Consider the following 23,469-nt stretch of genomic DNA (forward strand, 5'->3'; position numbering starts at 1 on the left):
AAAGCAATAAAGGATTGTTTCTAGAATCGGGTCCTTTCTCGAGGAAAAGTTTCTCTTGAAAGAATTGAGTGGGAGGATGGTGGAGACTTGATGAGGTTATTGAACCGTCTCTTCAACTAGTGTGTGGCAGGGCACAGGAAGTTGTTCCTGTGGCACCTACACCAATTGAAGTGGAAGCTTATGATAGTGATCATGAAACTTCAGATCAAGTCACTACCAAACCTCGTGGGATGACAAGGATGCGTACTACTTCAGAGTGGTACGTAATCCTGTCTTGGAAGTCATGTTGCTAGACAACAATAAACCTACGAGCTATGGAGAAGCAATGGTGGGCCTATATTCCGATAAATGGCTTGAGGCCATATAATCCGAGAGAGGATCCATGTATGAAAACAAAGTGTAGACTTTGGAAGAACTACTTGATGGTCGTAAGGCTGTTGAGTGTAGATGGATTTTAAAAGGAAGACAGACAATGATGGTAAATGTCACCATTAAGAAAGCTCGACTTGTCGTTAAGATGTTTTCTGACAAGTTCAAGGAGTTGACTATGGTGAGATTTTCTCACTCGTAGCGATGCTAAGAGTCTGTTGGAATTATATTAGCGATTACTTCATTATTTATGAAATCATGCAGATAGGATGTCAAAACATTGTTTCCTCGACGATTTTCTTGAGGAAAGGTTGTATGTGATACAAGCGGAAGGTTTTTGTCAATCCTGAAAGATGATAATAAGTATGCAAAGCTCCAGCAATCCTTCTAAGGACTGGAGTAAGCATCTCGGAGTTGGAATGTATGCTTTGATGATGATCAAAGATTTTGGGTTTATACAAAGTTTATGAGAAACTTGTATTTCCAAAGAAGTGAGTGGGAGCACTATAGAATTTCTGATGAGTATATGTTGTTGACATATTGTTGATCAGAAATGATGTAGAATTTCTGGAAAGCATATAGGGTTATTTGGAAAGTGTTTTTCAATGAAAACCTAGATTAAGCTATTTGAACATTGAGCATCAAGATCTATAAGGATAGATCAAAACGCTTAATGGTACTTTCAAATGAGCACATACCTTGACATGATCTTGAAGGTGTTCAAGATGGATCAGTCAAATAAGGAGTTCTTGGCTGAGTTATAAGGTATGAAGTTAAGACTTAAAGCTCGACCACGGCAGAATAGAGAGAAAGGACGAAGGTCGTCCCCTATGCTTAAGACATAGGCTCCACAGTATGCTATGCTGTGTACCGCACCTGAAGTGTGCCTTGCCATGAGTCAGTCAAGGGGTACAAGAGTGATCCAAGAATGGATCACAGGACAGCGGTCAAAGTTATCCTTAGTAACTAGTGGACTAAGGAATTTTTTCGATTATGGAGGTGGTAAAAGAGTTCGTCGTAAAGGGTTACGTCGATGCAAGCTTAACACCTATCCGGATAGCTCTGAGTAGAGATGCCGGATACGTATAATGGAGCAACAATTTAGAATAGCTCCAAGTAGAACAGTTATTTGGATTAGCTCCAAATAGAACGTGGTAGCTACATCTAGTAGATGACATAGAGATTTGTAAAGCACACACGGATCTGAAAGGTTCAGACCCGTTGACTAAAACCTCTCTCACAAGCAACATGATCAAACCCAGAACTCATTGAGTGCTAATCACATAGTGATGTGAACTAGATTAATGACTCTAGTAAACTCTTTGGGTGTTAGTCACATGGTGATGTGACCTGTGAGTGTTAATCACATGGCGATGTGAACTAGATTATTGACTCTAGTGCAAGTGGGAGACTGTTGGAAATATGCCCTAGAGGCAATAATAAATTGATTATTATTATATTTCCTTGTTCATGATAATCGTTTATTATCCATGCTATAATTGTATTGATAGGAAACTCAGATACATGTGTGGATACATAGACAACACCATGTCCCTAGTAAGCCTCTAATTGACTAGCTCGTTGATCAATAGATGGTTACGGTTTCCTGACCATGGACATTGGATGTCATTGATAACGGGATCACATCATTGGGAGAATGATGTGATGGACAAGACCCAATCCTAAGCATAGCACTAGATCGTGTAGTTCGTATGCTAAAGCTTTTCTAATGTCAAGTATCATTTCCTTAGACCATGAGATTGTGCAACTCCCGGATACCGTAGGAGTGCTTTGGGTGTGCCAAACGTCACAACGTAACTGGGTGGCTATAAAGGTACATTACAGGTATCTCTGAAAGTGTCTGTTGGGTTGGCACGAATCGAGACTGGGATTTGTCACTCCGTGTAAGCGGAGAGGTATCTCTGGGCCCACTCGGTAGGACATCATCATATGCGCAATGTGACCAAGGAGTTGATCACGGGATGATGTGTTACGGAACGAGTAAAGAGACTTGCCGGTGACGAGACTGAACAAGGTATAGGGATACCGACGATCGAATCTCGGGCAAGTACAATACCGCTAGACAAAGGGAATTGTATACGGGATTGATTAAGTCCTTGACATCGTGGTTCATCCGATGAGATCATCATGGAACATGTGGGAGCCAACATGGGTATCCAGATCCCGCTGTTGGTTATTGACCGGAGAGTCGTCTCGGTCATGTCTGCATGTCTCCGAACCCGTAGGGTCTACACACTTAAGGTTCGGTGACGCTAGGGTTGTAGAGATATTAGTATGCGGTAACCCGAATGTTGTTCGGAGTCCCGGATGAGATCCCGGACGTCACGAGGAGTTCCGGAATGGTTCGGAGGTAAAGAATTATATATAGGAAGTGCTATTTCGGCCATCGGGACAAGTTTCGGGGTCACCGGTATTGTACCGGGACCACCGGAAGGGTCCCGGGGGTCCACCGGGTAGGGCCACCTGCCCCGGGGGCCACATGGGCTGTAGGGGGTGTGCCTTGGCCTATATGGGCCAAGGGCACCAGCCCCAAGAGGCCCATGCGCCAAGAGAAGAGAAAAAGGGGAGAGTCCTAAAGGGGGAAGGCACCTCCGATGTGCCTTGGGGAGGATGGACTCCTCCCCTCCTTGGACGCACCCTTCCTTGGAGGAAGGGGCAAGGGCTGCACCTCCCCCTCTCCCTTGGCCCTATATATAGTGGGGAAAAGGAGGAGCAAACCAATCTAAGGCCTGGCGCCTCCCTTCCCCTCCCGTGACACATCTCCCTCCTCCCGCAGCGCTTCGCGAAGCCCTGTTGGAATCCCGCTACTTCCACCACGCCGTCGTGCTGCTGGATCTCCTCAACCTCTCCCTCTCTCCTTGCTGGATCAAGGCATGGGAGACGTCTTCGGGCTGTACGTGTGTTGAACGCGGAGGTGCCGTCCGTTCTGCACTTGGTCATCGGTGATTTGAATCACGACGAGTACGACTCCATCAACCCCGTTCACTTGAACGCTTCCGCTTAGCGATCTACAAGGGTATGTAGATGCACTCTCCTTTCCCTCGTTGCTGGTCTCTCCATAGATAGATCTTGGTGACACGTAGGAAAATTTTGAATTTCTGCTACGTTCCCCAACATCATCATGATCTAGTAGCATGACTTCTAGAACAGGATTACCGTACCACTCTGGTGCGGATCTTACTCTGGTTGATCTACGAGGCTCAGTAGTAACTTGATCTGAAATTTCTTGATCATCATCATTAAATTCCTCACTAATTGGTGTAGGTATCGCAGAAACCGGTTTCTGTGATGAACTACTTTCCAATAAGGGAGCAGGTACAGTTACCTCATCAAGTTCTACTTTCCTCCCACTCATTTCTTTCGAGAGAAACTCCTTCTCTAGAAAGTTTCCGAATTTAGCAACAAAAGTCTTGCCTTCAAATCTGTGATAGAAGGTGTATCCAATAATTTCCTTTGGATATCCTATGAGGACACATTTCTCCGATTTGGGTTCGAGCTTATCAGGTTGAAGCTTTTTCACATAAGCATCGCAGCCCCAAACTTTCAGGAACGACAACTTTGGTTTCTTGCCAAATCATAGTTCATAAGGCGTCGTCTCAACGGATTTCAATGGTGCCCTATTCAACGTGAATGCGGCCGTCTCTAAAGCATAACCCCAAAACGATAGCGATAAATCAGTAAGAGACATCATAGATCGCACCATATCTAGTAAAGTACGATTACGACGTTCGGACACACCATTACGTTGTGGTGTTCCGGGTGGCGTGAGTTGCGAAACTATTCCGCATTGCTTCAAATGTACACCAAACTCGTAACTCAAATATTCTCCTCCACGATCAGATCGTAGAAACTTTATTTTCTCGTTACGATGATTTTCAACTTCACTCTGAAATTCTTTGAACTTTTCAAATGTTTCAGACTTATGTTTCATTAAGTAGATATACCCATATCTGCTTAAGTCATTTGTGAAGGTGAGAAAATAAAGATATCCTCCACGAGCCTCAATATTCATCGGACCACATACATTTGTATGTATGATTTCCAAAAAATCTGTTGCTCTCTCCATAGTACCGGAGAACGGTGTTTTAGTCATCTTGCCCATGAGGCACGGTTCGCAAGTACCAAGTGATTCATAATCAAGTGGTTCCAAAAGTCCATCATTATGGAGTTTCTTCATGCACTTTACACCGATATGACCTAAATGGTAGTGCCACAAATAAGTTGCACCATCATTATCAACTCTGCGTCTTTTGGCTTCAACATTATGAATATGTGTATCACTACTATCGAGATTCAATAAGAATAGACCACTCTTCAAAGGTGCATGACCATAAAAGATATTACTCATATAAATAGAACAACCATTATTCTCTGATTTAAATGAATAACCGTCTCGCATTAAACAATATCCAGATATAATGTTCATGCTCAACGCTGGCACCAAATAACAATTATTTAGGTCTAATACTAATCCCGAAGGTAGATGTAGAGGTAGCGTGCCGACTGCGATCACATCGACTTTGGAACCGTTTCCCACGCGCATCGTCACCTCGTCCTTAGCCAATCTTCCCTTAATCCGTAGTCCCTGTTTCGAGTTGCAAATATTAGCAACAGAACCAGTATCAAATACCCAGGTGCTACTGCGAGCATTAGTAAGGTACACATCAATAACATGTATATCACATATACCTTTGTTCACCTTGCCATCCTTCTTATCCGCCAAATACTTGGGGCAGTTCCGCTTCCAGTGACCAGTCTGCTTGCCGTAGAAGCACTCAGTTTCAGGCTTAGGTCCAGACTTGGGTTTCTTCTCTTGAGCAGCAACTTGCTTGCCGTTCTTTTTGAAGTTCCCCTTCTTCTTCCCTTTGCCCTTTTTCTTGAAACTAGTGGTCTTGTTGACCATCAACACTTGATGCTCCTTTTTGATTTCTACCTCCGTAGCTTTCAGCATTGCGAAGAGCTCGGGAATAGTCTTATTCATCCATTGCATGTTATAGTTCATCATGAAGCTCTTATAGCTTGGTGGCAGTGATTGGAGAATTCTGTCAATGATGCAATCATCTGGAAGATTAACTCCCATCTGAATCAAGTGATTATTATACCCAGACATTTTGAGTATATGCTCACTGACAGAACTGTTCTCCTCCATCTTGCAGCTATAGAACTTATTGGAGACTTCATATCTCTCAATCCGGGCATTTGCTTGAAATATTAACTTCAACTCCTGGAACATCTCATATGCTCCATGACGCTCAAAACGTCGTTGAAGTTCCGACTCTAAGCCGTAAAGCATGGCACACTGAACTATCGAGTAGTCATCAGCTTTGCTCTGCCAGACGTTCATAACATCTGGTGTTGCTCCAGCAGCAGGCCTGGCACCCAGTGGTGCTTCCAGGACGTAATTCTTCTGTGCAGCAATGAGGATAATCCTCAAGTTACGGACCCAGTCCGTGTAATTGCTACCATCATCTTTCAACTTTGCTTTCTCAAGGAACGCATTAAAATTCAACGGAACAACAGCACGGGCCATCTATCTACAATCAAACATACATAAGCAAGATACTATCAGGGACTAAGTTCATGATAAATTTAAGTTCAATTAATCAAATTACTTAAAGAACTCCCACTTAGATAGACATCCCTCTAATCCTCTAAGTGATCACGTGATCCAAATCAACTAAACCATGTTCGATCATCACGTGAGATGGAGTAGTTTCATTGGTGAACATCACTATGTTGATCATATCTACTATATGATTCACGCTCGACCTTTCGGTCTCCGTGTTCCGAGGCCATATCTGCATATGCTTGGCTCGTTAAGTATAACCTGAGTATTCCGTGTGTGCAACTGTTTTGCACCCGTTGTATTTGAACGTAGAGCCTATCACACCCGATCATCACGTGGTGTCTCAGCACGAAGAACTTTTGCAACGGTGCATACTCAGGGAGAACACTTCTTGATAATTTAGTGAGAGATCATCTTATAATGCTACCGTCAATCAAAGCAAGATAAGATGCATAAAAGGTAAACATCACATGCAATCAATATAAGTGATATGATATGGCCATCATCATCTTGTGCTTGTGATCTCCATCTCCGAAGCACCGTCATGATCACCATTGTCACCGGCGTGACACCTTGATCTCCATCGTAGCATCGTTGTCGTCTCGCCAATCTTATGCTTCCACGACTACCGCTACCGCTTAGTGATAAAGTAAAGCATTACAGCGCGATTGCATTGCATACAATAAAGCGACAACCATATGGCTCCTGCCAGTTGCCGATAACTCGGTTACAAAACATGATCATCTCATACAATAAAATTTAGCATCATGTCTTGACCATATCACATCACAACATGCCCTGCAAAAACAAGTTAGACGTCCTCTACTTTGTTTGTTGCAAGTTTTACATGGGTGCTATGTGCTTAAGCAAGAACCGATCTTACCTACGCATCAAAACCACAACGATAGTTTGTCAAGTTGATGCCGTTTTAACCTTCGCAAGGACCGGGCGTAGCCACACTTGGTTCAACTAAAGTTGGAGAAACAGTCACCCGCAAGCCACCTATGTGCAAAGCACGTCGGGAGAACCGGTCTCGCGTAAGCGTACGCGTAATGTCGGTCCGGGCCGCTTCATCCAACAATACCGCCGAACCAAAGTATGACATGCTGGTAGGCAGTATGACTTATATCGCGCACAACTCACTTGTGTTCTACTCGTGCATATAACATGAAACCATAAAACCTAGGCTCAGATGCCACTGTTGGGGAACGTAGTAATTTCAAAAAAATTCCTACGCACACGCAAGATCATGGTGATGCATAGCAACGAGAGGGGAGAGTGTTGTCTACGTACCCTCGTAGACCGAAGCGGAAGCGTTGACGCAACGTAGAGGAAGTAGTCGTACGTCTTCCCGGTCCAACAGATCCAAGCACCGTTACTCCAGCACCTCCGAGTTCTTAACACACGTACAGCTCGATGACGCACCCCGGGCTCCGATCCAGCAAATCTTCGGGGAGGAGTTTTGTCAGCACGACGGCATGGTGACGATCTTGATGTTCAACCGTCGCAGGGCTTCGCCTAAGCACCGCTACAATATGATCGAGGTGTAATATCGTGGAGGGGGGCACCGCACACGGCTAAGGAACGATCACGAAGATCAACTTGTGTGTTCTAGGGTGCCCCCTGCCCCCGTATATAAAGGAGCCAAGGGGAGGGGGCGGCCGGCCAAGGAGTGTTGGAAATATGCCCTAGAGGCAATAATAAAAGCATTATTATTATATTTCCTTGTTCATGATAATTGTCTTTATTCATGCTATAATTTTGTTATCCGGAAATCGTAATACATGTGTGAATAATAGACACCAACATGTCCCTAGTAAGCCTCTAGTTGACTAGCTCGTTGATCAACAGATAGTCATGGTTTCCTGACTATGGACATTGGATGTCATTGATAACGAGATCACATCATTAGGAGAATGATGTGATGGACAAGACCCAATCCTGAACATAGCACAAGATCGTATAGTTCGTTTGCTAGAGTTTTCCAATGTCAAGTATCTTTTCCTTAGACCATGAGATCGTGTAACTCCCGGATACCGTAGGAGTGCTTTGGGTATACCAAACGTCACAACGTAACTGGGTGACTATAAAGGTAGACTACGGGTATCTCCGAAAGTGTCTGTTGGGTTGACACGGATCAAGACTGGGATTTGTCACTCCATATGACGGAGAGGTATCACTGGGCCCACTCGGTAATGCATCATCATTAGGAGCTCAAAGTGACCAAGTGTCTGGTCACGGGATCATGCAGTATGGTACGAGTAAAGTGACTTGCCAGTAACGAGATTGAACGAGGTATTGGGATACCGACGATCGAATCTCGGGCAAGTAGCATACCGATTGACAAAGGGAATTGTATACGGGGTTGCTTGAATCCTTGACATCGTGGTTCATCCGATGAGATCATCGAGCAGCATGTGGGAGCCAACATGGGTATCCAGATCCCGCTGTTGGTTATTGACCGGAGAGCGATCTCGGTCATGTCTACATGTCTCCCGAACCCGTAGGGTCTACACACTTAAGGTTCGGTAACGCTAGGGTTGTAGGGATATGTATATGCAGTAACCCGAATGTTGTTCGGAGTCCCGGATGAGATCCCGGATGTCACGAGGAGTTCCGGAATGGTCCGGAGGTAAAGATTTATATATGGGAAGTCCTATTTCGACCATCGGGACAAGTTTCGGGGTCACCGATATTGTACCGGGACCACCGGAAGGGTCCCGGGGGCCCACCAGGTGGGGTCACCTGCCCCGGGGGGCCACATGGGCTGTAGGGGGTGCGCCTTGGCCTATATGGGCCAAGGGCACCAGCCCCAAGAGGCCCATGTGCCTAGGGTTCAAGAGGGGAAGAGTCCCCAAGGGGGAAGGCACCTCCTAGGTGCCTTGGGGAGGAGGGATTCCTCCCTTGGCCGCCGCCCCCCTAGGAGATTGGATCTCCTAGGGGTGGCGCCCCCCCTAGGCCCCCTATATATAGTGGGAAGATGGGAGGACTTCAAAACCCCACGCCTTTGGTGCCTCCCTCTCCCTCTCCAACACATCCTCCTCCTCCATAGAGCTTGGCGAAGCCCTGCCGGAGTACTGCAGCTCCATCACCACCACGCCGTCGTGCTGCTGCCGGAGCCATCTTCCTCAACCTCTCCTTCCTCCTTGCTGGATCAAGAAGAAGGAGACGTCATGCTGACCGTACGTGTGTTGAACGCGGAGGTGCCATCCGTTCGGCGCTAGGATCTCCGGTGATTTGGATCACATCGAGTACGACTACCTCATCCCCGTTCTTTGAACGCTTCCGCTCGCGATCTACAAAGGTATGTAGATGCATCCAATCACTCGTTGCTAGATGAACTCATAGATGGATCTTGGTGAAACCGTAGGAATTTTTTTTGTTTTCTGCAATGTTCCCCAACTAGGAGGGCGCGCCAAGGGAGTCCTACTCCCACCGGGAGTAGGACTCCAAGTTGGAGAAGGAGAAGGGGAGGAAAGAGGAGGAAGAGAGGAAGGAAAGGGGGGGCGCTGAAGGAAATATGCCCTAGAGGCAATAATAAAGTTATTATTTATTTCCTTATATCATGATAAAAGTTTATTATTCATGCTAGAATTGTATTAACCGGAAACATAATACATGTGTGAATACATAGACAAACAGAGTGTCACTAGTATGCCTCTACTTGACTAGCTCGTTAATCAAAGATGGTTATGTTTCCTAACCATGAACAAAGAGTTGTTATTTGATTAACGAGGTCACATCATTAGTTGAATGATCTGATTGACATGACCCATTCCATTTGCTTAGCACCCGATCGTTTAGTATGTTGCTATTGCTTTCTTCATGACTTATACATGTTCCTATGACTATGAGATTATGCAACTCCCGTTTGCCAGAGGAACACTTTGTGTGCTACCAAACGTCACAACGTAACTGGGTGATTATAAAGGAGCTCTACAGGTGTCTCCAAAGGTACATGTTGGGTTGGCGTATTTCGAGATTAGGATTTGTCACTCCGAATGTCGGAGAGGTATCTTTGGGCCCTCTCGGTAATGCACATCACTTAAGCCTTGCAAGCATTGCAACTAATGAGTTAGTTGCGGGATGATGTATTGTGGAACGAGTAAAGAGTCTTGCCGGTAACGAGATTGAACTAGGTATTGGATACCGACGATCGAATCTCAGGCAAGTAATATACTGATGACAAAGGGAACAACGTATGTTGTTATGCGATCTGACCGATAAAGATCTTCATAGAATATGTAGGAACCAATATGGGCATCCCGGTCCCGCTATTGGTTATTGACCGGAGACGTGTCTTGGTCATGTCTACATTGTTCTCGAACCGTAGGGTCCGCACGCTTAAAGTTACGATGACAGTTTCATTATGAGTTTATGTATTTTGATGTACCGAAGGTTGTTCGGAGTCCCGGGTGTGATCACGGACATGACGAGGAGTCTCGAAATGGTCGAGACATAAAGATTGATATATTGGACGGCTATATTCGGACACCGGAAGTGTTCCGGGTGATTTCGGATAAAACCGGAGAGCCGGAGGGTTACCGGAACCCTACCGGGAGTAGTAATGGGCCATATGGGCCTTAGTGGAGAGAGAGAAGGGCGCCAGGGTGGGCCGCGCGCCTCCTGCCCCCCTTGGTCCGAATTGGACTAGGAGAGGGGGGGCGGCGCCCCCCTTTCCTTCTCCCTCCCCACTTCTTTCCCCCTCCTAGTAGGAGTCCTACTCCTACTAGGAGGAGGACTACTCCTGGCGCGCCTATAGGGGCCGGCCGGCCTCCTCCCCTTGCTCCTTTATATACGGGGGCAGGGGGGCACCCTGGGACACACAAGTTGATCTTTGTGATCGTTCCTTAGCCGTGTGCGGTGCCCCCCTCCACGATATTACACCTCGATCATATTGTAGCGGTGCTTAGGCGAAGCCCTGCGACAGTTGAACATCAAGATCGTCACCACGCCGTCGTGCTGACGAAACTCCTCCCCGAAGCTTTGCTGGATCGGAGCCCGGGGTGCGTCATCGAGCTGTACGTGTGTTAAGAACTCAGAGGTGCCGGAGTAACGGTGCTTGGATCGGTTGGACCGGGAAGACGTACGACTACTTCCTCTACGTTGCATCAACGCTTCCGCTTCGGTCTACGAGGGTACGTAGATAACACTCTCCCCTCTCGTTGCTATGCATGACCATGATCTTGCGTGTGCGTAGGAAATTTTTTGAAATTACTACGTTCCCCAACAGCCGCCCCCCTTCCCTTGTCCTATTCGGACTAGGAAGGGGAGGGGCGCGCGGCCACCTCCTGCCTCCTTCTCTCTTCTCCCTCAAGGCCCATGTAGGCCCAATAACCCCCCGGGGGGTTCCGCCCCCGGTACTCCGGTAAAATGCCGATTTCACCCGGAACGATTTCGATGTCCAAATATAGGCTTCCAATATATCAATCTTTATGTCTCGACAATTTCGAGACTCCTCGACATGTCCGTGATCACATCCGGGACTCCGAACAACCTTCGGTACATCAAAATACATAAACTCATAATGAAACAATCATCGTAACTTTAAGCGTGCGGACCCTATGGTTCGAGAACAATGTAGACATGATCGAGACACGTCTTTGGTCAATAACCAATAGCGGGACCTGGAAGCCCATATTGGTTCCTACATATTCTACGAAGATCTTTATCGGTCAGGCCGCATAACAACATACGTTGTTCCCTTTGTCATCGGTATGTTACTTGCCCGTGATTCGATCGTCGGTATCCAATACCTAGTTCAATCTCATTACCGGCAAGTCTCTTTACTCGTTCTGTAATACATCATCCCGCAACTAACTCATTAGTTGCAATGCTTGCAAGGCATAAGTGATGTGCATTACCGAGAGGGCCAGAGATACCTCTCCGACGATCGGAGTGACAAATCCTAATCTCGAAATACGTCAACCCAACATGTACCTTTGGAGACACCTGTAGAGCTCCTTTATAATCACCCAGTTACGTTGTGACGTTTGGTAGCACACAAAGTGTTCCTCCGGCACACGGGAGTTGCATAATCTCATAGTCATAGGAACATGTATAAGTCATGAAGAAAGCAATAGCAACATACTAAACGATCGGGTGCTAAGCTAATGGAATGGGTCATGTCAATCAGATCATTCAACTAATGATGTGATCCCGTTAATCAAATAACAACCCTTTGTCCATGGTCAGGAAACATAACCATCTTTGATTAACGAGCTAATCAAGTAGAGGCATACTAGTGACACTCTGTTTGTCTATATATTCACACATGTATTATGTTTCCGGTTAATACAATTCTAGCATGAATAATAAACTTTTATCATGATATAAGTAAATAAATAATAACTTTATTATTGCCTCTAGGGCATATTTCCTTCAACATATTCATAATGTTGAAGCCAAAAGATGCAGAGTTGATAATGATAGTGCAACTTATATGTGGCACTGCCGTTTAGGTCATATCGGTGTAAAACGCATGAAGAAACTCCGTATTGATGGACTTTTGGAACCACTTGATTATGAATCACTTGGTACTTGCGAACCGTACCTCATGGGCAAGATGACTAAAATACCGTTCTCCGGTACTATGGAGAGAGCAACAGATTTGTTGGAAATCATACATACAGATGTATGTGGTCCAATGAATGTTGAAGCTCGTGGCAGATATCGTTATTTTCTCACCTTCACAGATGATTTAAGCAGATATGGGTATATCTACTTAATGAAACATAAGTCTGAAACATTTGAAAAGTTCAAAGAATTTCAGAGTGAAGTTGAAAATCATCGTAACAAGAAAATAAAGTTTCTACAATCTGATCGTGGAGGAGAATATTTAAGTTACGAGTTTGGTCTACATTTGAAACAATGCGAAATAGTTTTGCAACTCACGCCACCTGGAACACCATAACATAATGGTGTGTCCGAACATCGTAATCGTACTTTACTTGATATGGTGCGATCTATGATGTCTCTTACAGAATTACCGCTATCGTTTTGGGGTTATGCTCTAGAGACAGCCGCATTCACATTAAATAGGGCACCATCAAAATCCGTTGAGACGACGCCTTATGAACTGTGGTTTGGCAAGAAACCAAAGTTGTCGTTTCTAAAAGTTTGGGGCTGCGATGCTTATGTGAAGAAACTTCAACCAGATAAGCTCAAACCCAAATCGAAGAAATGTTTCTTCATAGGATACCCAAAAGAGACTGTTGGGTACACCTTCTATCACAGATCCGAAGGCAAGACATTTGTCGCTAAGAATGGATCCTTTCTGGAGAAGGAGTTTGTCTCGAAAGAAGTGAGTAGGAGGAAAGTAGAACTTGATGAGGTAAGTGTACCTGCTCCCTTATTGGAAAGTAGTACATCGCAGAAACAGGTTTCTGTGACACCTACACCAATTAGTGAGGAAGCTAATGATAATGATCATGAAACTTCAGAACAAGTTACTACTGAACCTCATAGATCAACCAGAGTAAGATCCGCACCAGAGTGGTACGGTAATCCTGTTCTGGAAGTCATGCTACTAGATCATGATGAACCTGTGAACTATGAAGAAGCGATGGTGAGCCCAGATTCCGCAAAATGGCTCGAAGCCATGAAATATGAGATGGGATCCATGTATGAAAACAAAGTATGGACTTTGGTTGACTTTCCCGATGATCGGCAAGCAATTGAGAATAAATGGATCTTCAAGAAGAAGACTGACGCTGACGATAATGTTACTGTCTACAAAGCTCGACTTGTCGCAAAAGGTTTTCGACAAGTTCAAGGGATTGACTATGATGAGACCTTCTCACCCGTAGCGATGCTTAAGTCTATCCGAATCATGTTAGCAATTGCCGCATTTTATGATTATGAAATTTGGCAGATGGATGTCAAAACTGCATTCCTGGATGGATTTCTAGAAGAAGAGTTGTATATGATGCAGCCGGAAGGTTTTGTCGATCCAAAGGGAGCTAACAAAGTGTGCAAGCTCCAGCGATCCATTTATGGACTGGTGCAAGCCTCTCGGAGTTGGAATAAACGCTTTGATAGTGTGATTAAAGCATTTGGTTTTGTACAGACTTTTGGAGAAGCCTGTATTTACAAGAAAGTGAGTGGGAGCTCTGTAGCATTTCTGATATTATATGTAGATGACATATTATTAATCGGAAATGATATAGAATTTCTGGATAGCATAAAGGGATACTTGAATAAGAGTTTTTCAATGAAAGACCTCGGTGAAGCTGCTTACATATTAGGCATTAAGATCTATAGAGATAGATCAAGACGCTTAATTGGACTTTCACAAAGCACATACCTTGACAAAGTTTTGAAAAGGTTCAAAATGGATCAAGCAAAGAAAGGATTCTTGCTTGTGTTACAAGGTGTGAAATGGAGTAAGACTCAAAGCCCGACCAATGCAGAAGATAGAGAGAAAATGAAAGATGTTCCCTATGCTTCAGCCATAGGCTCTATCATGTATGCAATGCTGTGTACCAGTGTCTTGCTATAAGTCTAGCAGGGAGGTACCAAAGTAATCCAGGAGTGAATCACCGGACAGCGGTCAAGAACATCCTGAAATACCTGAAAAGGACTAAGGATATGTTTCTCATATATGGAGGTGAAAAAGAGCTCATCTTAAATGGTTACGTTGATGCAAGCTTTGACACTGATCCGGACAATTCTAAATCGCAAACCGGATACGCGTTTACATTAAACGGTGGAGCTGTCAGTTGGTGCAGTTCTAAACAAAGCGTTGTGGCGGGATCTACATGTGAAGCGGAGTACATAGCTGCTTCTGAAGCAGCAAACGAAGGAGTCTGGATGAAGGAGTTCATATCCGATCTAGGTGTCATACCTAGTGCATCGGGTCCAATGAAAAACTTTTGTGACAATACTGGTGCAATTGCCTTGGCAAAGGAATCCAGATTTCACAAGAGAACCAAGCACATCAAGAGACGCTTCAATTCCATCTGGGATCTAGTCCAGGTGGGAGACATAGAGATTTGCAAGATACATACGGATCTGAATATTGCAGACCCATTGACTAAGCCTCTTCCACGAGCAAAACATGATCAGCACCAAAGCTCCATGGGTGTTAGAATCATTACTGTGTAATCTAGATTATTGACTCTAGTGCAAGTGGGAGACTGAAGGAAATATTCCCTAGAGGCAATAATAAAGTTATTATTTATTTCCTTATTTCATGATAAATGTTTATTATTCATGCTAGAATTGTATTAACCGGAAACATAATACATGTGTGAATACATAGACAAACATAGTGTCACTAGTATGCCTCTACTTGACTAGCTCATTAATCAAAGATGATTATGTTTCCTAACCATGAACAAAAGAGTTGTTATTTGATTAACGGGATCACATCATTAGAAGAATGATGTGATTGACATGACCCATTCCATTAGCTTAGCACCCGATCGTTTAGTATGTTGCTATTGCTTTCTTCATGACTTATACATGTTCCTATGACTATGAGATTATGCAACTCCCGTTTTCCGGAGGAACACTTTGTGTGCTACCAAACGTTACAACGTAACTGGGTGATTATAAAGATGCTCTACAGGTGTCTCCAAAGGTACATGTTGGGTTGGCGTATTTCGAGATTAGGATTTGTCACTCCGATTGTCGGAGAGGTATCTTTGGGCCCTCTCGGTAATGCACATCACCTAAGCCTTGCAAGCAATGCAACTAATGAGTTAGTTGCGAGATGATGTATTACGGAACGAGTAAAGAGACTTGCCGGTAACGAAATTGAACTAGGTATTGAGATACCGACGATCGAATCTCGGGCAAGTAACATACCGATGACAAAGGGAACAACGTATGTTATTATGCGGTCTGACCGATAAAGATCTTTGTAGAATATGTGGGAGCCAATATGAGCATCCAGGTTCCGCTATTAGTTATTGACCGGAGACGTGTCTCGGTCATGACTGTTATATTATGAGTTTATGAGTTTTGATGTACCGAAGTTAGTTCGGAGTCCCGGATATGATCACGGACATAACGAGGAGTCTCGAAATGGTCGAGACATAAAGATTGATATATTGGACGGCTATATTCGGACACCGAAAGTGTTCCGGGGAAGTTTTGGATAAAACCGGAGTACTGGGGGGTTACCGGAACCCCTGGGGGGTTAATGGGCCTCATGGGCCTAAAGTGGAGAAGAGGAGGGGCTGCTAGGGCAGGCCGCGCGCCCCCTCTCCCCCTAGTCCGAATTGGACAAGGAGGGAGGGGCGGCGCCCCCCTTTCCTTTCTCTCCTCTCTCCCTTCCTTCCCCCTCTCCTACTTGGGCAAGGAAAGGGAGGGAAGTCCTACTCCCGGTAGGAGTAGGACTCCTCCTGCGCGCCTCCTACTAGGGCTGGCCACACCCCCCTTGGCTCCTTTATATACGGAGGCAGGGGGCACCCCTAGACACACAAGTTGATCCACGTGATCGTTTTCTTAGCCGTGTACGGTGCCCCCTTCCACCATAATCCTCGATAATATTGTAGTGGTGCTTAGGCGAAGCCCTGCGACAGTTGAACATCAAGATCGTCACCACGCCGTCGTGCTGACGGAACTCTTCCCCGACACTTTGCTGGATCGCAGTCCGGGGATCGTCATCAAGCTGAACGTGTGCTGAAACTCGGAGGTGTCGTAGTTTCGGTGTTTGGATCGGTCGGATCGTGAAGACGTACGACTACATCAACCGCGTTGATATAATGCTTCCGCTGTCGGTCTACAAGGGTACGTAGATCACACTCTCCCCTCGTTGCTATGCATCACCATGATCTTGCGTGTGCGTAGGAATTTTTTTGAAATTACTACGTTCCCCAACAAAATATGCATGCGTCCCTATTTTTTTTGCGGGATAAATTTCCGATCTATTCATCTTTAATCATGAGAGTACAACGAACACTAAAAATAATAAAAAATACATCTAGATCCGTAACCACCTAGTGATGAATACCCTCGCCGGAGCCGGGCACCTTGTTGTAATATACAGTCGGGAAGTCGTCGTGCTAAGGCCCCATAGAACCAACGCACCAGAACAACAACTGTCGCCGACGAAGAGTGTAGATAAGAAGGATCCAACCTGAAGACACACGAACAAAGACGAACGACGAAAAAATCCGAGCAAACCCTCCGGAGACACACCTCCACACGCCCACCGGCAATGCTAGACGCATCAACGGAACGGAGGCTGGGCAGGGAGATCTTTATTCCATCTTCAGGAAGCCACCGCCGTCTTGCCTTCCTGAGAAGGACACGAACCCTAACAAATCTTAAAAAGATCTAAAAACGGAGTCCTCCCACCGGCAAGAGCCGGGATCCACTCCGCCCCAAGTCCACGGGAGACGAGGCGGACCGGCATGCTTCCCCATTTATCACGTCTCTTACTTGATTTGTGGTCCTGGACAGCGTATTGTAAACTCCATCAGTCAAGCAATGAAATAATTGTTTTGCTGCTGTTGTTGGTGACTGAGGCTAGGTAGGTAGCTCTTTTGATATTTTTATTTTTCGTTTTCAGTAGTATTACTTTCCTCTTTATCTATGAATTGGATCTCCCTTGGAGTGGTTTATGTATTGTAGCTTCTACAATCTCAAGTCTTAACCCATCAAGGTGCTAAAGTCCCCCTTATCTATCAAACGTGTTATAGAATCTCCATCTTGCCCATATATCTTGCATGCCACTCTTATTGATGATTAAATTATTTCCCATGTTTACAAAATAATCTGACGCAGTCATTGGATCCAAAACCTTACTGTTTTCCTTATGTATCAAGTATTTGAGACTTTTAGTTACATGAAAACACTATTACTACCATCGGACCTATTTGCACATCCAATTATTTTCATGCGTACTGTGCATGCATATGCCAACAGTTGCAGTGTGCATTTTAATTCTTCCTTTCTCATACCAGCATAACACAAAAAACCACATGGCAACGCACGGGGTATCTATTAGTGTTCATCATATAAAAAACATTGTTTGGTGTGTATTTAACAAAATGTTCACCATATATACTAAATATTCAGAGTGTATTTGAAAAATATTCACCATTAATTTCTTTCTATAGTTCCTAGAACTATAAAAAAGAGAAAGCGTAAAAGAATCCCTAAAAAAACCATACTAGAAGAGAAAACATGTAAACAATAGATAGAAAACAGAAGAAACCCAGAAAAGGAAAAAGTCCGAAACAATTTGATATCTTCTTCTTTGTTGGGTCTCATTAGAATTTGATTTTGCTATATATGTAGAGGAGAGAGGATCATGTCTGCTACGGCCGCCTCCATCACCCCAGGGGTGGTCGGTGCAGGGCAAGAGGCTAGAGAGCAGTAACGTGCCGCCGCCGCCCCAGCCACCACTGATGGCCGTGGCGGCACCGCAAAACCTTTTGTCCATGAAATGAAATGAAAGACCAGCGCGACACATTGAGCCGACACTGGTGTCCCTCTGTTTGCCTGCCTTACTTAATTCAGATGATCATTAAGGACCTCGAGAAATAGTCAATGTTGGGTCTATCCCGGAACTTGCGCTCTCTCTCTCTCTCTCTCTCTCTCTCTCTCTCTCTCTCTCTCTCTCTCTCTCTCTCTCTCTCTCTCTCTCTCTCTCTCTCTCTCTCTCTCTCTCTCTCTCTCTCTCTCTCTCTCTCTCTCTCTCTCTCTGAGGTAGACGAAGGAGTACAAGAAGATAGTTTTCTGGTGACTAATACCCTGGCGCTCAAAACGCCTTTTTTTGCTCTTATCAAAACAACCAGCTTACGAGTCTTTAAGTAGCCTCACGCATGCATGCATAGCCGGTCCATCATGATGACTGTTAGAAGGGATAGAGGGGGATTGGTGTAATGCGATGGATGTATTATTGAGCCTCGAGGGCGAGTATGTATTGAGTACAATATTTGAAGGGTAAGACACCTCTCCTAGAGATAAGGTAGGAGACAGATTACAAATCCTAGACTACCAAACACATGTAACCCAGATATATCTTTAACATCCCCCGCAGTCATAGCGGTAGCGTTGCGAACAACATGAGCATCGCAGACGGTCAGACTAGAGAGAATACCAGCCGACGGCTGACATCCCCCCGTAGTCGTAGCGGGAGCGTCGTGGACGGTGTTGGGTCGCAGACGCGTTGACTATAGAGGAAGCCGTCGAGTTGCTCAAGCAAGGTGACAACCCTTTGTGCCATTGTCGAGGTAGCCAAGAGCGTGGGTGGGGTGGTCAAGGTCGATGTAGCAGTGCGAAAAATGCCATGGTCCATGTCGAGTCGGGGCGGCCGGTGCCGAGGAAGTCGACGTGGGTCCGCATGCGCAAGGAGGCGCCGAGTTAGTCATGGACGCAGTGGTGTCGAAGTAGTGGTGCGCTAGGAAGAAGACGGTGTTGACGAAGCTCGGCGCCGGGTTTTGCTAGACCTGGGGACACGTCATAGACAAAGGCACGCGTCATTGTTGCCAGCACCGGGCATGCGTAGATGGACGAAGACAAAGTTGACGAAGCGCCGTACCAGGCTTGCCAAGCCCGAGGACACGTGGTGGACGAAGGCACGCATCGGTGGTGTCAGCACCGGTCATGCGTAGACGGGGACCTGCACGAGCTGTACGTCATGTCGATGAGTCGGAGGGGCCAGCAGAGAAGGAGACTCGACAACGATTGTGGCGCCAATTGGCATGGGGCTGATGTCATCAACGGTGGTCGTAGTAGACGAAGTAGTCGGGGAAGATGACGGCGACGCTGGCGACGAGCTGGTGCTGGACGAAGACGAAGGGGGTGGACTGGGGCGGCTCGGATGAGCAAGCGGCAGCGGCGCCAAGGTAGTAAAGCGGCAGTAGCGGCCTGAGGAGGAGGCGGCGGCGGTGCTCGAAGTAGGCGAGGAGAACCCAACAGCGTGACGAAGACCAGCGTGGACGGTGGCATTCCGACACCGAGGGAGGAGGCGCATCGCATACTACGAGAAGTTAACGCGCCGTGATGGCGGAGTGGACCACGGGCCGCGGCAGTATGGCCCGAAGGGGCGACGCGGCGATGGCGGGCAGGTCGGAGCGACGACGGGAATACCTCGGGCGGTTGCGTGGACCGTGCGCCACGTCGATACGGTCAAAGGGACGGCGCAGCGGCAACGTGCGAGTCGGTGCAGCCGCGAAGAGAACCACGCGGTGGCGGTGCTGCGACCCGACATGGCGACACAGCGGCAGCCCGACGCTTGGACGGCGAAGAGGCGTGCATACTCAGGTAGGATCTTGACAGGAATTGACGAAGGCCCATGCAACGACTGATCAGGTCGGTCGCGGGACGTGGATGATAGCACATATACAGTTGATTAGACTGGACATGCGATAAAGATGGAGTGGATCGTCAGGCGCGAGGACAGAATGACGGTAGCGAAGTGCGACGACGATGGCGCGCCAGCCGCAGACGAAACGCGAGCTTATGATTGATTGATTCTGCACATGTACGTGCATGCTGTAGACATGATAATGAGGTGTCACGTGAAGCTTCCTGGTGCAGAGCAATTCCATCTTTAGCTGGCTTGATGGCGGTAGTCCTGTTGCACCGACGGCGCTGTACAGAACCATGAGCGTACAACTGCTCAAGTGGCCGCCGGACCAGCACATCATGTACTGCCATGCGCTGCATAATCCAGTGGAGTCGATGTAGGTTTCTTGATCAAAACGAAGCGATGATGTACGGCCAAGAATGAGAGGCAGACCAACGCACGGATGCGCGAACGACGACCTTTATAGTCTTCCGTGGGTCGCGTGAGGCCTTGTTGTGTCGTTGAACAGGCCGACGGAGTCGAAGGCCAAAGTCGGAGTAGAGGCGCACGAACGTCGATGGGACGGCGGGCGATATAAACTGATCTTAAATCGAAAAACCAAAAAGAAAACATCAATCAATGCGATCGGGAGAAGAGAGAAAAAACCGGATTAAACGATTGGGGAAAAAGACTCTTTAAGGCAGCCGGTCAACACGACCGGCGGACGAACACTAAGTACGGGCAGCGCGGCCCCTGGTGGTGACCATGGAGATCAATCGCCCCGGGGGCGGCGCGGTGGGGAAGCGGCAGCGGCGTTAGGGTTTGGATCGGTTAGGCTGATACCATGTTAGAAGGGGCAGAGGGGAATTGGCGTAATCCGATGGATGTATTATTGAGCCTCGCGGGCGAGTATATATTGAGTAAAAGACTAAGACGCCTCTTCTAAAGATAAGATAAGAGATGAATTACAAATTCTAGACTACCAAACACATATAACCCAGATATATCTCTAACAATGGCTACTAACAGCATGAGCCACACAACCTGAGTGTTCAGCTAACCAGCCCACGAACTAACGTGCTCTGGAAGTTAGCTGATAATTATGTCAAATTAATGTGCTTAGGAAGTTAGCTGATAATTATGTCAAACTAATCCAGAAGCATGTTCTCAGGTTGTCATTTAAATGGATTTGTCAGTTGCATTATTTGTATCAAATCTGTGATATGATGCTAGAACAAATCACTCCATTATTAATCTATAAGCTGTAAAAGTGGGTAACTTTGCTGAGACAAAAACAAGTTGGGCATATATGCCAATGTTATTGCGAGAAACTGAGATACCAAATAGATTATGCTTATTATATCTGATAGATATTGTTCCTGCCTCTTGTTACCTTTTTTTAGCAAACTCTTGACACCTGCACATTTTTACAAGTTCTATTATATGTCCACTGCAGGGTAACCTTGAAGGGAAACTTGCAACTTAAGCTGCAACCAAAGATTATAGAAAATGAGGTCTCTTCTTGTGTATATTTAGTTGATGCACTTGTGTGTTTTTAGATGTTGCACCTCTGTTTTCATTGACCTTCGATTCATGTATGTAAATTCTATGGAACTGTATCTGAAGACATGTGAATTTGTATCTCTGGTTGATGAAAACAATTGATAGTGATGTTTCTATGTTCTAAATATTCTAAGTTATGGAATAGCTATGTATAAAACCATTGATATTTTTTTATTGGGTTTCTTTTTCTCCTGATGGTTATGTATGACGGGGATATACTATTTCCCTGGTTTGCCAAACCTGACGCCTATTCCATCAACAGACAGGCATAGGTTATTTTCCCTATCAAGCTACCCCTGACGGCTAACCCTAACGGGTGGCCAATAGGAAATACTTTTCCTGTCGGTACACCCTATTTTCCTGTCGGTTTTGGGCTCACAGAAAAATATCAGTTTCTGGTAGTGTACGAGCTAACTACATGCACGCCACACTAAGGTGCTTCATCCAAACGCTTCGGCCGCGCGCGCACACCGCGGCCACCCGCAACAGACCGCTAATTCACCTAGCTCACGCAACTGTACCGCCCTGCCATACATACACATGCACACACACGCACGGCATGCACGCACACATGCTACACACACGGTCGTGACCCAGCCCCGCAGACTCGACCTGACGCGCTCATGTCGGTCTGCACCGCCACGGACCCGATCTGGCGCACTGAGCCGGTTGTTACCATGCTCCATCGCGGCTTATTCCCAACAGTCAATTGTATAAGTATTACTTTCTGTGGACACGTATAGTTTTAGGCATCATTCTATTTTTCTTAGGCAATGAAGCTGCGCGGAGCATTTACACATATAATGACAATCATTTTATTGCTATAGTATGTATCAAACTTTTTGTCATTTGGGAATTTGATCTACTGAGTGTTAACTGAATGCCTAGAAGGAGGCATAACACAACAAAGGCAAAATGATGTGCCCAAATATTTTTGTCATTTTGTGAGCCACTTGAATCAAAACGGAGCACAACATAATCTCCGTACGGAATACACAATTTTCATACAAAAAGACAAGATTGGAGAAGGAAAGGGAGCACAACACCAGTAGAGCTCCAATATAGGGGGCTGAGAACTCAGATCCCCCGGTTTCCCGAGGACAAAAAAGCCCACCACTTGATACTAAGAGCATCTCCAACAGTCGCATAAGACTTTCGCGCGCTAAAATAGTTTTAGCGTGTCACTGTAGCACTTTTAGCGCGTTGGACTCAACATTGGTTTACCAGATGCCAAAAACGCGTGCCCAAAAAATCACGCAGTGCAAATTGTGAAGCGCGCGTAATTGGGCGCCCTAAATTTGCAGCATACGATAGCACTTTTAGCGCGTGCCTAAACCATTTTTGCGCGTGCACTATTTTACAGCTTCAGTTGGAGCTGTCAGACGCCCAAAAAACCCGAATTTTAACGCGCGGAGCAGTTTTTAGGCGCCTGTTGGAGATGCTCTAAAGTACTTCACTTCTGCATAAACCAGCAAAAAAATCTGCATAGATCACACAAACTTATACGCCCTATTGTAGACCTAGCCGGAAAGAGCGAGCGACGTGCTCGGACAAGAATACAGTTGAAGGGTACAAGCGAAGGAAAGAGTGGCTAGGGATCATTGGGATGTATGGCATAGGAAAGCCGCCGTGCCGGGATTCAAACGAGATCCATGGCCAGCCGGAGATTGGCTTTCTCTTCCCACACATCCCACGGCTCCAA

The sequence above is a fragment of the Triticum aestivum genome, chromosome 3A (genome assembly GCF_018294505.1).
Source record: "Triticum aestivum cultivar Chinese Spring chromosome 3A, IWGSC CS RefSeq v2.1, whole genome shotgun sequence".
NCBI lineage: Eukaryota > Viridiplantae > Streptophyta > Magnoliopsida > Poales > Poaceae > Triticum > Triticum aestivum.